We start from the raw sequence: 17,874 nt of genomic DNA on the forward strand, positions 1-17,874 counted from the left end.
CGGTAGGGGACAGGCGTTTGATCATGTGTCCGAGGGAGAGCTCCCCTTGCCGGCCGAACACCCCTCGGACTCCCCTTGGGCTTCCAGAGAACGCCACTGGATGAATTTAGTGCTTGGACCCCATTGATTCTCTTTGCTCTCCCATATACCCGACGGGACCTATTTGCAAAACCCCGTGCCAACCAGACCTCCAGGAAGGGGGCTGGCGGCTAACCATGCCCAGCAGGGTGCACCCTGGTCGGACACTTTGGGAGGGTCGAGAGCCTGGAAGTGCCACCCGGGGGAGTAATTCTGATTTCCGTTTTAATGCACTCAGGGACAGCCCGAGGACCTCTGTAGTGCACCTGAGGCGGACTGAGCCGTCGGGTCCAGGGGTCTGGAGTTCGGAACCTCCAGGGTTCACCTGGCTGTTCTCTTAGCCCGGCAGGGTGCACCCTGGTCGGACACTTCGGGAGGGTCGAGAGCCTGGATGTGCCACCCCGACGAGTAATGAGTTTTCCCTTCGTATCTCTTCCGGACCAGGTCCGATTCGCACGAAACTCGCTGGGCATGGCCAGGAGCGCCCCCTGCTGCCCACGCCACCGTCCCCGCGCTTCTACTCCCGAGGGCCGAGGAGACAGCGAAGCGTGGGTCGGGTCGCCTGCTTCCAGGGTCTCCCTGGTACTCTCCAGTCTCCCGAGTCCATCGGGTCCGACCTCGTATTTTTAGCCCAGACGGGGAATGAGAAAGGGGCCCCCGACCGCCCGAGGGCGGGCGCTCGCTTCTCAGCCTAGGAACGTCCGATTCCCACGAAACTTTTACGCCAGACGTTCCTGGCAGCGAGCGCGTTCAAAGGTGACCCGCGCTGCTTCTCTCCTCCCAAGGGCCGAAGAGATATTCGTCTTCAAACCCGACCGGCCCTGTGTTTGCCGCCCCGGCGGTTTTAAAAAATCATAGCGTAAAAACGGTGGGTGCGCTTCGCCTGCCGCTTGGACAGCGTTAAACGGCAGCCCCGGCTCTTTCCAAAGGGCCCTCAACCGACTTTCTGCTCCCAAGGAGCCCAGAGATATGAAACCGATAAATCAAAACCCCGTGCCAACCAGACCTCCAGGAAGGGGGCTGGCGGCTAACCATGCCCGGCAGGGTGCACCCTGGTCGGACGCTTTGGGAGGGTCGAGAGCCTGGATGTGCCACCCCGACGAGTAATGAGTTTTCCCTTCGTATCTCTTCCGGACCAGGTCCGATTCGCACGAAACTCGCTGGGCATGGCCAGGAGCGCCCCCTGCTGCCCACGCCACCGTCCCCGCGCTTCTACTCCCGAGGGCCGAGGAGACAGCGAAGCGTGGGTCGGGTCGCCTGCTTCCAGGGTCTCCCTGGTACTCTCCAGTCTCCCGAGTCCATCGGGTCCGACCTCGTATTTTTAGCCCAGACGGGGAATGAGAAAGGGGCCCCCGACCGCCCGAGGGCGGGCGCTCGCTTCTCAGCCTAGGAACGTCCGATTCCCACGAAACTTTTACGCCAGACGTTCCTGGCAGCGAGCGCGTTCAAAGGTGACCCGCGCTGCTTCTCTCCTCCCAAGGGCCGAAGAGATATTCGTCTTCAAACCCGACCGGCCCTGTGTTTGCCGCCCCGGCGGTTTTAAAAAATCATAGCGTAAAAACGGTGGGTGCGCTTCGCCTGCCGCTTGGACAGCGTTAAACGGCAGCCCCGGCTCTTTCCAAAGGGCCCTCAACCGACTTTCTGCTCCCAAGGAGCCCAGAGATATGAAACCGATAAATCAAAACCCCGTGCCAACCAGACCTCCAGGAAGGGGGCTGGCGGCTAACCATGCCCGGCAGGGTGCACCCTGGTCGGACGCTTTGGGAGGGTCGAGAGCCTGGATGTGCCACCCCGACGAGTAATGAGTTTTCCCTTCGTATCTCTTCCGGACCAGGTCCGATTCGCACGAAACTCGCTGGGCATGGCCAGGAGCGCCCCCTGCTGCCCAGGCCTGGCTCTGGGCCTGGGCACACTTCATTCACTTTGTACCTTTAAATCATACTACTACTACTACTACTACCACCAGAATTCCAGGGCCAAGAGGTCACACAGTCATGCACAGCAAAGTAGCTCTGGGCCTGGGCACACTTCAAGAAGTTTGACCCTTTATATAAGCCTAGAAATAGACTTCCAGGCCCAAGAGGTCAAACACAGTCATGCCCAGCAAAGTAGCTCTGGGCCTGGGCACACTTCATTCACTTTGTACCTTTAAATCATACTACTACTACCAGACTTCCAGGCCCAAGAGGTCAAACACAGTCATGCCCAGCAAAGTAGCTCTGGGCCTGGGCACACTTCAATCACTTTGTGCCTTTAAATCATACTACTACTACCACCAGACTTCCAGGCCCAAGAGGTCAAACACAGTCATGCCCAGCAAAGTAGCTCTGGGCCTGGGCACACTTCATTCACTTTGTACCTTTAAATCATACTACTACTACCACCAGACTTCCAGGCCCAAGAGGTCAAACACATTCATGCCCAGCAAAGTAGCTCTGGGCCTGGGCACACTTCAATCACTTTGTGCCTTTAAATCATACTACTACTACCAGACTTCCAGGCCCAAGAGGTCAAACACAGTCATGCCCAGCAAAGTAGATCTGGGCCTGGGCACACTTCATTCACTTTGTGCCTTTAAATCATACTACTACTACCACCACCAGACTTCCAGGGCCAAGAGGTCAACCACAGTCATGCACAGCAAAGTAGCTCTGGGCCTGGGCACACTTCAATCACTTTGTGCCTTTAAATCATACTACTACTACCACCAGACTTCCAGGCCCAAGAGTTCAAACACATTCATGCCCAGCAAAGTAGCTCTGGGCCTGGGCACACTTCAAGATGTTTGACCCTTTATATAAGCCTAGAAATAGACTTCCAGAGCCAAGAGGTCAAACACAGTCATGCCCAGCAAAGTAGCTCTGGGCCTGGGCACACTTCAATCACTTTGTGCCTTTAAATCATACTACTACTACTACCAGACTTCCAGACCCAAGAGGTCAAACACAGTCATGCCCAGCAAAGTAGCTCTGGGCCTGGGCACACTTCAAGAAGTTTGACCCTTTATATAAGCCTAGAAATAGACTTCCAGGCCCAAGAGGTCAAACACAGTCATGCCCAGCAAAGTAGCTCTGGGCCTGGGCACACTTCATTCACTTTGTACCTTTAAATCATACTACTACTACCAGACTTCCAGGCCCAAGACGTCAAACACAGTCATGCCCAGCAAAGTAGCTCTGGGCCTGGGCACACTTCATTCACTTTGTACCTTTAAATCATACTACTACTACTACTACTACTACTACTACTACTACTACCAGACTTCCAGGCCCAAGAGGTCAAACACAGTCATGCCCAGCAAAGTAGCTCTGGGCCTGGGCACACTTCAATCACTTTGTGCCTTTAAATCATACTACTACTACCACCAGACTTCCAGGGCCAAGAGGTCAACCACAGTCATGCACAGCAAAGTAGCTCTGGGCCTGGGCACACTTCAATCACTTTGTGCCTTTAAATCATACTACTACTACCAGACTTCCAGGCCCAAGAGTTCAAACACATTCATGCCCAGCAAAGTAGCTCTGGGCCTGGGCACACTTCAATCACTTTGTGCCTTTAAATCATACTACTACTACCAGACTTCCAGGCCCCAGAGGTCAAACACAGTCATGCCCAGCAAAGTAGCTCTGGGCCTGGGCACACTTCAAGAAGTTTGACCCTTTATATAAGCCTAGAAATAGACTTCCAGGCCCAAGAGGTCAAACACAGTCATGCCCAGCAAAGTAGCTCTGGGCCTGGGCACACTTCATTCACTTTGTACCTTTAAATCATACTACTACTACTACTACTACTACTACTACCAGACTTCCAGGCCCAAGAGGTCAAACACAGTCATGCCCAGCAAAGTAGCTCTGGGCCTGGGCACACTTCAATCACTTTGTGCCTTTAAATCATACTACTACTACCACCAGACTTCCAGGGCCAAGAGGTCACACAGTCATGCACAGCAAAGTAGCTCTGGGCCTGGGCACACTTCAAGAAGTTTGACCATTTATATAAGCCTAGAAATAGACTTCCAGGCCCAAGAGGTCAAACACAGTCATGCACAGCAAAGTAGCTCTGGGCCTGGGCTCACTTCATTCACTTTGTACCTTTAAATCATACTACTACTACCAGACTTCCAGGCCCAAGAGTTCAAACACATTCATGCCCAGCAAAGTAGCTCTGGGCCTGGGCACACTTCAATCACTTTGTGCCTTTAAATCATACTACTACTACCAGACTTCCAGGCCCAAGAGGTCAAACACAGTCATGCCCAGCAAAGTAGCTCTGGGCCTGGGCACACTTCATTCACTTTGTGCCTTTAAATCATACTACTACTACCACCAGAATTCCAGGGCCAAGAGGTCACACAGTCATACACAGCAAAGTAGCTCTGGGCCTGGGCACACTTCAAGAAGTTTGACCCTTTATATAAGCCTAGAAATAGACTTCCAGAGCCAAGAGGTCAAACACAGTCATGCACAGCAAAGTAGCTCTGGGCCTGGGCACACTTCAATCACTTTGTGCCTTTAAATCATACTACTACTACTACCAGACTTCCAGACCCAAGAGGTCAAACACAGTCATGCCCAGCAAAGTAGCTCTGGGCCTGGGCACACTTCAAGAAGTTTGACCCTTTATATAAGCCTAGAAATAGACTTCCAGGCCCAAGAGGTCAAACACAGTCATGCCCAGCAAAGTAGCTCTGGGCCTGGGCACACTTCATTCACTTTGTACCTTTAAATCATACTACTACTACTACTACTACTACTACCAGACTTCCAGGCCCAAGAGGTCAAACACAGTCATGCCCAGCAAAGTAGCTCTGGGCCTGGGCACACTTCAATCACTTTGTGCCTTTAAATCATACTACTACTACCACCAGACTTCCAGGGCCAAGAGGTCACACAGTCATGCACAGCAAAGTAGCTCTGGGCCTGGGCACACTTCAAGAAGTTTGACCATTTATATAAGCCTAGAAATAGACTTCCAGGCCCAAGAGGTCAAACACAGTCATGCACAGCAAAGTAGCTCTGGGCCTGGGCACACTTCATTCACTTTGTACCTTTAAATCATACTACTACTACCAGACTTCCAGGCCCAAGAGTTCAAACACATTCATGCCCAGCAAAGTAGCTCTGGGCCTGGGCACACTTCAATCACTTTGTGCCTTTAAATCATACTACTACTACCAGACTTCCAGGCCCAAGAGGTCAAACACAGTCATGCCCAGCAAAGTAGCTCTGGGCCTGGGCACACTTCATTCACTTTGTGCCTTTAAATCATACTACTACTACCACCAGAATTCCAGGGCCAAGAGGTCACACAGTCATGCCCAGCAAAGTAGCTCTGGGCCTGGGCACACTTCAAGAAGTTTGACCCTTTATATAAGCCTAGAAATAGACTTCCAGAGCCAAGAGGTCAAACACAGTCATGCACAGCAAAGTAGCTCTGGGCCTGGGCACACTTCAATCACTTTGTGCCTTTAAATCATACTACTACTACTACCAGACTTCCAGACCCAAGAGGTCAAACACAGTCATGCCCAGCAAAGTAGCTCTGGGCCTGGGCACACTTCAAGAAGTTTGACCCTTTATATAAGCCTAGAAATAGACTTCCAGGCCCAAGAGGTCAAACACATTCATGCCCAGCAAAGTAGCTCTGGGCCTGGGCACACTTCAATCACTTTGTGCCTTTAAATCATACTACTACTACCAGACTTCCAGGCCCAAGAGGTGAAACACAGTCATGCCCAGCAAAGTAGCTCTGGGCCTGGGCACACTTCATTCACTTTGTGCCTTTAAATCATACTACTACTACCACCAGAATTCCAGGGCCAAGAGGTCACACAGTCATACACAGCAAAGTAGCTCTGGGCCTGGGCACACTTCAAGAAGTTTGACCCTTTATATAAGCCTAGAAATAGACTTCCAGAGCCAAGAGGTCAAACACAGTCATGCACAGCAAAGTAGCTCTGGGCCTGGGCACACTTCAATCACTTTGTGCCTTTAAATCATACTACTACTACTACCAGACTTCCAGACTCAAGAGGTCAAACACAGTCATGCCCAGCAAAGTAGCTCTGGGCCTGGGCACACTTCAAGAAGTTTGACCCTTTATATAAGCCTAGAAATAGACTTCCAGGCCCAAGAGGTCAAACACAGTCATGCCCAGCAAAGTAGCTCTGGGCCTGGGCACACTTCATTCACTTTGTACCTTTAAATCATACTACTACTACTACTACTACTACTACCAGACTTCCAGGCCCAAGAGGTCAAACACAGTCATGCCCAGCAAAGTAGCTCTGGGCCTGGGCACACTTCAATCACTTTGTGCCTTTAAATCATACTACTACTACCACCAGACTTCCAGGGCCAAGAGGTCACACAGTCATGCACAGCAAAGTAGCTCTGGGCCTGGGCACACTTCAAGAAGTTTGACCATTTATATAAGCCTAGAAATAGACTTCCAGGCCCAAGAGGTCAAACACAGTCATGCACAGCAAAGTAGCTCTGGGCCTGGGCACACTTCATTCACTTTGTACCTTTAAATCATACTACTACTACCAGACTTCCAGGCCCAAGAGTTCAAACACATTCATGCCCAGCAAAGTAGCTCTGGGCCTGGGCACACTTCAATCACTTTGTGCCTTTAAATCATACTACTACTACCAGACTTCCAGGCCCAAGAGGTCAAACACAGTCATGCCCAGCAAAGTAGCTCTGGGCCTGGGCACACTTCATTCACTTTGTGCCTTTAAATCATACTACTACTACCACCAGAATTCCAGGGCCAAGAGGTCACACAGTCATACACAGCAAAGTAGCTCTGGGCCTGGGCACACTTCAAGAAGTTTGACCCTTTATATAAGCCTAGAAATAGACTTCCAGAGCCAAGAGGTCAAACACAGTCATGCACAGCAAAGTAGCTCTGGGCCTGGGCACACTTCAATCACTTTGTGCCTTTAAATCATACTACTACTACTACCAGACTTCCAGACCCAAGAGGTCAAACACAGTCATGCCCAGCAAAGTAGCTCTGGGCCTGGGCACACTTCAATCACTTTGTGCCTTTAAATCATACTACTACTACCAGACTTCCAGGCCCAAGAGGTCAAACACATTCATGCCCAGCAAAGTAGCTCTGGGCCTGGGCACACTTCAATCACTTTGTGCCTTTAAATCATACTACTACTACCAGACTTCCAGGCCCAAGAGGTCAAACACAGTCATGCCCAGCAAAGTAGCTCTGGGCCTGGGCACACTTCATTCACTTTGTGCCTTTAAATCATACTACTACTACCACCACCAGACTTCCAGGGCCAAGAGGTCAACCACAGTCATGCACAGCAAAGTAGCTCTGGGCCTGGGCACACTTCAAGATGTTTGACCCTTTATATAAGCCTAGAAATAGACTTCCAGGCCCAAGAGTTCAAACACAGTCATGCACAGCAAAGTAGCTCTGGGCCTGGGCACACTTCATTCACTTTGTACCTTTAAATCATACTACTACTACCACCAGACTTCCAGGCCCAAGAGGTCAAACACATTCATGCCCCGCAAAGTAGCTCTGGGCCTGGGCACACTTCAATCACTTTGTGCCTTTAAATCATACTACTACTACCAGACTTCCAGGCCCAAGAGGTCAAACACAGTCATGCCCAGCAAAGTAGCTCTGGGCCTGGGCACACTTCAATCACTTTGTGCCTTTAAATCATACTACTACTACCAGACTTCCAGGCCCAAGACGTCAAACACAGTCATGCCCAGCAAAGTAGCTCTGGGCCTGGGCACACTTCATTCACTTTGTGCCTTTAAATCATACTACTACTACCACCAGACTTCCAGGGCCAAGAGGTCAACCACAGTCATGCACAGCAAAGTAGCTCTGGGCCTGGGCACACTTCAAGATGTTTGACCCTTTATATAAGCCTAGAAATAGACTTCCAGGCCCAAGAGTTCAAACACAGTCATGCACAGCAAAGTAGCTCTGGGCCTGGGCACACTTCATTCACTTTGTACCTTTAAATCATACTACTACTACCACCAGACTTCCAGGCCCAAGAGGTCAAACACATTCATGCCCAGCAAAGTAGCTCTGGGCCTGGGCACACTTCAATCACTTTGTGCCTTTAAATCATACTACTACTACCAGACTTCCAGGCCCAAGAGGTCAAACACAGTCATGCCCAGCAAAGTAGCTCTGGGCCTGGGCACACTTCAATCACTTTGTGCCTTTAAATCATACTACTACTACTACCAGACTTCCAGACCCAAGAGGTCAAACACAGTCATGCCCAGCAAAGTAGCTCTGGGCCTGGGCACACTTCAAGAAGTTTGACCCTTTATATAAGCCTAGAAATAGACTTCCAGGCCCAAGAGGTCAAACACATTCATGCCCAGCAAAGTAGCTCTGGGCCTGGGCACACTTCAATCACTTTGTGCCTTTAAATCATACTACTACTACCAGACTTCCAGGCCCAAGACGTCAAACACAGTCATGCCCAGCAAAGTAGCTCTGGGCCTGGGCACACTTCATTCACTTTGTGCCTTTAAATCATACTACTACTACCACCAGACTTCCAGGGCCAAGAGGTCAACCACAGTCATGCACAGCAAAGTAGCTCTGGGCCTGGGCACACTTCAAGATGTTTGACCCTTTATATAAGCCTAGAAATAGACTTCCAGGCCCAAGAGTTCAAACACAGTCATGCACAGCAAAGTAGCTCTGGGCCTGGGCACACTTCATTCACTTTGTACCTTTAAATCATACTACTACTACCACCAGACTTCCAGGCCCAAGAGGTCAAACACATTCATGCCCAGCAAAGTAGCTCTGGGCCTGGGCACACTTCAATCACTTTGTGCCTTTAAATCATACTACTACTACCAGACTTCCAGGCCCAAGAGGTCAAACACAGTCATGCCCAGCAAAGTAGCTCTGGGCCTGGGCACACTTCAATCACTTTGTGCCTTTAAATCATACTACTACTACTACTACCAGACTTCCAGACCCAAGAGGTCAAACACAGTCATGCCCAGCAAAGTAGCTCTGGGCCTGGGCACACTTCAAGAAGTTTGACCCTTTATATAAGCCTAAAAATAGACTTCCAGGCCCAAGAGGTCAAACACATTCATGCCCAGCAAAGTAGCTCTGGGCCTGGGCACACTTCAATCACTTTGTGCCTTTAAATCATACTACTACTACCAGACTTCCAGGCCCAAGAGGTGAAACACAGTCATGCCCAGCAAAGTAGCTCTGGGCCTGGGCACACTTCATTCACTTTGTGCCTTTAAATCATACTACTACTACCACCAGAATTCCAGGGCCAAGAGGTCACACAGTCATACACAGCAAAGTAGCTCTGGGCCTGGGCACACTTCAAGAAGTTTGACCCTTTATATAAGCCTAGAAATAGACTTCCAGGCCCAAGAGGTCAAACACAGTCATGCCCAGCAAAGTAGCTCTGGGCCTGGGCACACTTCATTCACTTTGTACCTTTAAATCATACTACTACTACTACTACTACTACTACCAGACTTCCAGGCCCAAGAGGTCAAACACAGTCATGCCCAGCAAAGTAGCTCTGGGCCTGGGCACACTTCAATCACTTTGTGCCTTTAAATCATACTACTACTACCACCAGACTTCCAGGGCCAAGAGGTCACACAGTCATGCACAGCAAAGTAGCTCTGGGCCTGGGCACACTTCATTCACTTTGTACCTTTAAATCATACTACTACTACCAGACTTCCAGGCCCAAGAGTTCAAACACATTCATGCCCAGCAAAGTAGCTCTGGGCCTGGGCACACTTCAATCACTTTGTGCCTTTAAATCATACTACTACTACCAGACTTCCAGGCCCAAGAGGTCAAACACAGTCATGCCCAGCAAAGTAGCTCTGGGCCTGGGCACACTTCATTCACTTTGTGCCTTTAAATCATACTACTACTACCACCAGAATTCCAGGGCCAAGAGGTCACACAGTCATACACAGCAAAGTAGCTCTGGGCCTGGGCACACTTCAAGAAGTTTGACCCTTTATATAAGCCTAGAAATAGACTTCCAGAGCCAAGAGGTCAAACACAGTCATGCACAGCAAAGTAGCTCTGGGCCTGGGCACACTTCAATCACTTTGTGCCTTTAAATCATACTACTACTACTACCAGACTTCCAGACCCAAGAGGTCAAACACAGTCATGCCCAGCAAAGTAGCTCTGGGCCTGGGCACACTTCAATCACTTTGTGCCTTTAAATCATACTACTACGACCAGACTTCCAGGCCCAAGAGGTCAAACACATTCATGCCCAGCAAAGTAGCTCTGGGCCTGGGCACACTTCAATCACTTTGTGCCTTTAAATCATACTACTACTACCAGACTTCCAGGCCCAAGAGGTCAAACACAGTCATGCCCAGCAAAGTAGCTCTGGGCCTGGGCACACTTCATTCACTTTGTGCCTTTAAATCATACTACTACTACCACCACCAGACTTCCAGGGCCAAGAGGTCAACCACAGTCATGCACAGCAAAGTAGCTCTGGGCCTGGGCACACTTCAAGATGTTTGACCCTTTATATAAGCCTAGAAATAGACTTCCAGGCCCAAGAGTTCAAACACAGTCATGCACAGCAAAGTAGCTCTGGGCCTGGGCACACTTCATTCACTTTGTACCTTTAAATCATACTACTACTACCACCAGACTTCCAGGCCCAAGAGGTCAAACACATTCATGCCCAGCAAAGTAGCTCTGGGCCTGGGCACACTTCAATCACTTTGTGCCTTTAAATCATACTACTACTACCAGACTTCCAGGCCCAAGAGGTCAAACATAGTCATGCCCAGCAAAGTAGCTCTGGGCCTGGGCACACTTCAATCACTTTGTGCCTTTAAATCATACTACTACTACCAGACTTCCAGGCCCAAGACGTCAAACACAGTCATGCCCAGCAAAGTAGCTCTGGGCCTGGGCACACTTCATTCACTTTGTGCCTTTAAATCATACTACTACTACCACCAGACTTCCAGGGCCAAGAGGTCAACCACAGTCATGCACAGCAAAGTAGCTCTGGGCCTGGGCACAATTCAAGATGTTTGACCCTTTATATAAGCCTAGAAATAGACTTCCAGGCCCAAGAGTTCAAACACAGTCATTCACAGCAAAGTAGCTCTGGGCCTGGGCACACTTCATTCACTTTGTACCTTTAAATCATACTACTACTACCACCAGACTTCCAGGCCCAAGAGGTCAAACACATTCATGCCCAGCAAAGTAGCTCTGGGCCTGGGCACACTTCAATCACTTTGTGCCTTTAAATCATACTACTACTACCAGACTTCCAGGCCCAAGAGGTCAAACACATTCATGCCCAGCAAAGTAGCTCTGGGCCTGGGCACACTTCAATCACTTTGTGCCTTTAAATCATACTACTACTACTACCAGACTTCCAGACCCAAGAGGTCAAACACAGTCATGCCCAGCAAAGTAGCTCTGGGCCTGGGCACACTTCAAGAAGTTTGACCCTTTATATAAGCCTAGAAATAGACTTCCAGGCCCAAGAGGTCAAACACATTCATGCCCAGCAAAGTAGCTCTGGGCCTGGGCACACTTCAATCACTTTGTGCCTTTAAATCATACTACTACTACCAGACTTCCAGGCCCAAGAGGTCAAACACAGTCATGCCCAGCAAAGTAGCTCTGGGCCTGGGCACACTTCATTCACTTTGTGCCTTTAAATCATACTACTACTACCACCAGAATTCCAGGGCCAAGAGGTCACACAGTCATACACAGCAAAGTAGCTCTGGGCCTGGGCACACTTCAAGAAGTTTGACCCTTTATATAAGCCTAGAAATAGACTTCCAGAGCCAAGAGGTCAAACACAGTCATGCACAGCAAAGTAGCTCTGGGCCTGGGCACACTTCAAGCACTTTGTGCCTTTAAATCATACTACTACTACTACTACTACTACTACTACCAGACTTCCAGGCCCAAGAGGTCAAACACATTCATGCCCAGCAAAGTAGCTCTGGGCCTGGGCACACTTCAATCACTTTGTGCCTTTAAATCATACTACTACTACCACCAGACTTCCAGGGCCAAGAGGTCAACCACAGTCATGCACAGCAAAGTAGCTCTGGGCCTGGGCACACTTCAAGATGTTTGACCCTTTATATAAGCCTAGAAATAGACTTCCAGGCCCAAGAGTTCAAACACAGTCATGCACAGCAAAGTAGCTCTGGGCCTGGGCACACTTCATTCACTTTGTACCTTTAAATCATACTACTACTACCACCAGACTTCCAGGCCCAAGAGGTCAAACACATTCATGCCCAGCAAAGTAGCTCTGGGCCTGGGCACACTTCAATCACTTTGTGCCTTTAAATCATACTACTACTACCACCAGACTTCCAGGCCCTGGAGGTCACACCTTCATGCCTAGCAAGGTTGCTTTACACCTGCGCACACTTCAGACCGTTTCACTCTTTTAATCATTCAAAGTACCACATTTCCAGACCCAAGAGGTCACAGAATCATACCCAGCAAAGTAGCTCTGGGCCTGGGCACACTTCAATCACTTTGTGCCTTTAAATCATACTACTACTACCAGACTTCCAGGCCCCAGAGGTCAAACACAGTCATGCCCAGCAAAGTAGCTCTGGGCCTGGGCACACTTCAAGAAGTTTGACCCTTTATATAAGCCTAGAAATAGACTTCCAGAGCCAAGAGGTCAAACACAGTCATGCACAGCAAAGTAGCTCTGGGCCTGGGCACACTTCATTCACTTTGTACCTTTAAATCATACTACTACTACCAGACTTCCAGGCCCAAGAGTTCAAACACATTCATGCCCAGCAAAGTAGCTCTGGGCCTGGGCACACTTCAATCACTTTGTGTCTTTAAATCATACTACTACTACCAGACTTCCAGGCCCCAGAGGTCAAACACAGTCATGCCCAGCAAAGTAGCTCTGGGCCTGGGCACACTTCAAGAAGTTTGACCCTTTATATAAGCCTAGAAATAGACTTTCAGGCCCAAGAGGTCAAACACAGTCATGCCCAGCAAAGTAGCTGTGGGCCTGGGCACACTTCATTCACTTTGTACCTTTAAATCATACTACTACTACTACTACTACTACTACTACTACTACTACTACTACTACTACTACCAGACTTCCAGGCCCAAGAGGTCAAACACAGTCATGCCCAGCAAAGTAGCTCTGGGCCTGGGCACACTTCAAGAAGTTTGACCCTTTATATAAGCCTAGAAATAGACTTCCAGGCCCAAGAGTTCAAACACATTCATGCCCAGCAAAGTAGCTCTGGGCCTGGGCACACTTCAATCACTTTGTGCCTTTAAATCATACTACTACTACCACCAGACTTCCAGGCCCAAGAGGTCAAACACAGTCATGCCCAGCAAAGTAGCTCTGGGCCTGGGCACACTTCAATCACTTTGTGCCTTTAAATCATACTACTACTACCAGACTTCCAGGCCCAAGAGTTCAAACACATTCATGCCCAGCAAAGTAGCTCTGGGCCTGGGCACACTTCATTCACTTTGTGCCTTTAAATCATACTACTACTACCACCAGACTTCCAAGGCCAAGAGGTCAACCACAGTCATGCACAGCAAAGTAGCTCTGGGCCTGGGCACACTTCAAGATGTTTGACCCTTTATATAAGCCTAGAAATAGACTTCCAGGCCCAAGAGTTCAAACACATTCATGCCCAGCAAAGTAGCTCTGGGCCTGGGCACACTTCAATCACTTTGTGCCTTTAAATCATACTACTACTACCACCAGACTTCCAGGCCCAAGAGGTCAAACACAGTCATGCCCAGCAAAGTAGCTCTGGGCCTGGGCACACTTCATTCACTTTGTGCCTTTAAATCATACTACTACTACTACTACTACTACTACTACTACTACTACTACCAGACTTCCAGGCCCAAGAGTTCAAACACATTCATGCCCAGCAAAGTAGCTCTGGGCCTGGGCACACTTCAATCACTTTGTGCCTTTAAATCATACTACTACTACCACCAGACTTCCAGGCCCAAGAGGTCAAACACAGTCATGCCCAGCAAAGTAGCTCTGGGCCTGGGCACACTTCAATCACTTTGTGCCTTTAAATCATACTACTACTACCACCAGACTTCCAGGCCCAAGAGGTCAAACACAGTCATGCCCAGCAAAGTAGCTCTGGGCCTGGGCACACTTCAATCACTTTGTGCCTTTAAATCATACTACTACTACCAGACTTCCAGGCCCAAGAGTTCAAACACATTCATGCCCAGCAAAGTAGCTCTGGGCCTGGGCACACTTCAAGATGTTTGACCCTTTATATAAGCCTAGAAATAGACTTCCAGGCCCAAGAGGTCAAACACAGTCATGCCCAGCAAAGTAGCTCTGGGCCTGGGCACACTTCATTCACTTTGTACCTTTAAATCATACTACTACTACTACTACTACTACTACTACTACTACTACTACCAGACTTCCAGGCCCAAGAGGTCAAACACAGTCATGCCCAGCAAAGTAGCTCTGGGCCTGGGCACACTTCATTCACTTTGTGCCTTTAAATCATACTACTACTACCACCAGAATTCCAGGGCCAAGAGGTCACACAGTCATACACAGCAAAGTAGCTCTGGGCCTGGGCACACTTCAAGAAGTTTGACCCTTTATATAAGCCTAGAAATAGACTTCCAGGCCCAAGAGGTCAAACACAGTCATGCCCAGCAAAGTAGCTCTGGGCCTGGGCACACTTCATTCACTTTGTACCTTTAAATCATACTACTACTACTACTACTACTACTACTACCAGACTTCCAGGCCCAAGAGGTCAAACACAGTCATGCCCAGCAAAGTAGCTCTGGGCCTGGGCACACTGCAATCACTTTGTGCCTTTAAATCATACTACTACTACCACCAGACTTCCAGGGCCAAGAGGTCACACAGTCATGCACAGCAAAGTAGCTCTGGGCCTGGGCACACTTCAAGAAGTTTGACCATTTATATAAGCCTAGAAATAGACTTCCAGGCCCAAGAGGTCAAACACAGTCATGCACAGCAAAGTAGCTCTGGGCCTGGGCTCACTTCATTCACTTTGTACCTTTAAATCATACTACTACTACCAGACTTCCAGGCCCAAGAGTTCAAACACATTCATGCCCAGCAAAGTAGCTCTGGGCCTGGGCACACTTCAATCACTTTGTGCCTTTAAATCATACTACTACTACCAGACTTCCAGGCCCAAGAGGTCAAACACAGTCATGCCCAGCAAAGTAGCTCTGGGCCTGGGCACACTTCATTCACTTTGTGCCTTTAAATCATACTACTACTACCACCAGAATTCCAGGGCCAAGAGGTCACACAGTCATACACAGCAAAGTAGCTCTGGGCCTGGGCACACTTCAAGAAGTTTGACCCTTTATATAAGCCTAGAAATAGACTTCCAGAGCCAAGAGGTCAAACACAGTCATGCACAGCAAAGTAGCTCTGGGCCTGGGCACACTTCAAGAAGTTTGACCCTTTATATAAGCCTAGAAATAGACTTCCAGGCCCAAGAGGTCAAACACAGTCATGCCCAGCAAAGTAGCTCTGGGCCTGGGCACACTTCATTCACTTTGTACCTTTAAATCATACTACTACTACTACTACTACTACTACTACTACTACTACTACTACCAGACTTCCAGGCCCAAGAGGTCAAACACAGTCATGCCCAGCAAAGTAGCTCTGGGCCTGGGCACACTTCATTCACTTTGTGCCTTTAAATCATACTACTACTACTACCACCAGAATTCCAGGGCCAAGAGGTCACACAGTCATACACAGCAAAGTAGCTCTGGGCCTGGGCACACTTCAAGAAGTTTGACCCTTTATATAAGCCTAGAAATAGACTTCCAGAGCCAAGAGGTCAAACACAGTCATGCACAGCAAAGTAGCTCTGGGCCTGGGCACACTTCATTCACTTTGTGCCTTTAAATCATACTACTACTACCAGACTTCCAGGCCCAAGAGTTCAAACACATTCATGCCCAGCAAAGTAGCTCTGGGCCTGGGCACACTTCATTCACTTTGTGCCTTTAAATCATACTACTACTACCACCAGACTTCCAGGGCCAAGAGGTCAACCACAGTCATGCACAGCAAAGTAGCTCTGGGCCTGGGCACACTTCAAGATGTTTGACCCTTTATATAAGCCTAGAAATAGACTTCCAGGCCCAAGAGTTCAAACACAGTCATGCACAGCAAAGTAGCTCTGGGCCTGGGCACACTTCATTCACTTTGTACCTTTAAATCATACTACTACTACCAGACTTCCAGGCCCAAGAGTTCAAACACATTCATGCCCAGCAAAGTAGCTCTGGGCCTGGGCACACTTCAATCACTTTGTGCCTTTAAATCATACTACTACTACTACTACTACCAGACTTCCAGGCCCAAGAGGTCAAACACAGTCATGCCCAGCAAAGTAGCTCTGGGCCTGGGCACACTTCATTCACTTTGTACCTTTAAATCATACTACTACTACTACTACTACCACCAGAATTCCAGGGCCAAGAGGTCACACAGTCATACACAGCAAAGTAGCTCTGGGCCTGGGCACACTTCAAGAAGTTTGTCCCTTTATATAAGCCTAGAAATAGACTTCCAGGCCCAAGAGTTCAAACACATTCATGCCCAGCAAAGTAGCTCTGGGCCTGGGCACACTTCAATCACTTTGTGCCTTTAAATCATACTACTACTACCAGACTTCCAGGCCCAAGAGGTCAAACACAGTCATGCCCAGCAAAGTAGCTCTGGGCCTGGGCACACTTCATTCACTTTGTGCCTTTAAATCATACTACTACTACCACCAGAATTCCAGGGCCAAGAGGTCACACAGTCATACACAGCAAAGTAGCTCTGGGCCTGGGCACACTTCAAGAAGTTTGACCCTTTATATAAGCCTAGAAATAGACTTCCAGAGCCAAGAGGTCAAACACAGTCATGCACAGCAAAGTAGCTCTGGGCCTGGGCACACTTCAAGCACTTTGTGCCTTTAAATCATACTACTACTACTACTACTACTACTACTACTACTACTACTACCAGACTTCCAGGCCCAAGAGTTCAAACACATTCATGCCCAGCAAAGTAGCTCTGGGCCTGGGCACACTTCATTCACTTTGTGCCTTTAAATCATACTACTACTACCACCAGACTTCCAGGGCCAAGAGGTCAACCACAGTCATGCACAGCAAAGTAGCTCTGGGCCTGGGCACACTTCAAGATGTTTGACCCTTTATATAAGCCTAGAAATAGACTTCCAGGCCCAAGAGTTCAAACACAGTCATGCACAGCAAAGTAGCTCTGGGCCTGGGCACACTTCATTCACTTTGTACCTTTAAATCATACTACTACTACCACCAGACTTCCAGGCCCAAGAGGTCAAACACATTCATGCCCAGCAAAGTAGCTCTGGGCCTGGGCACACTTCAATCACTTTGTGCCTTTAAATCATACTACTACTACCACCAGACTTCCAGGCCCTGGAGGTCACACCTTCATGCCTAGCAAGGTTGCTTTACACCTGCGCACACTTCAGACCGTTTCACTCTTTTAATCATTCAAAGTACCACATTTCCAGACCCAAGAGGTCACAGAATCATACCCAGCAAAGTAGCTCTGGGCCTGGGCACACTTCAATCACTTTGTGCCTTTAAATCATACTACTACTACCAGACTTCCAGGCCCCAGAGGTCAAACACAGTCATGCCCAGCAAAGTAGCTCTGGGCCTGGGCACACTTCAAGAAGTTTGACC

Source organism: Electrophorus electricus, unplaced genomic scaffold, assembly GCF_041902795.1.
Source record: "Electrophorus electricus isolate QZ-2024a unplaced genomic scaffold, ASM4190279v1 Scaffold145, whole genome shotgun sequence".
Classification (NCBI taxonomy): Eukaryota; Metazoa; Chordata; class Actinopteri; order Gymnotiformes; family Gymnotidae; genus Electrophorus; species Electrophorus electricus.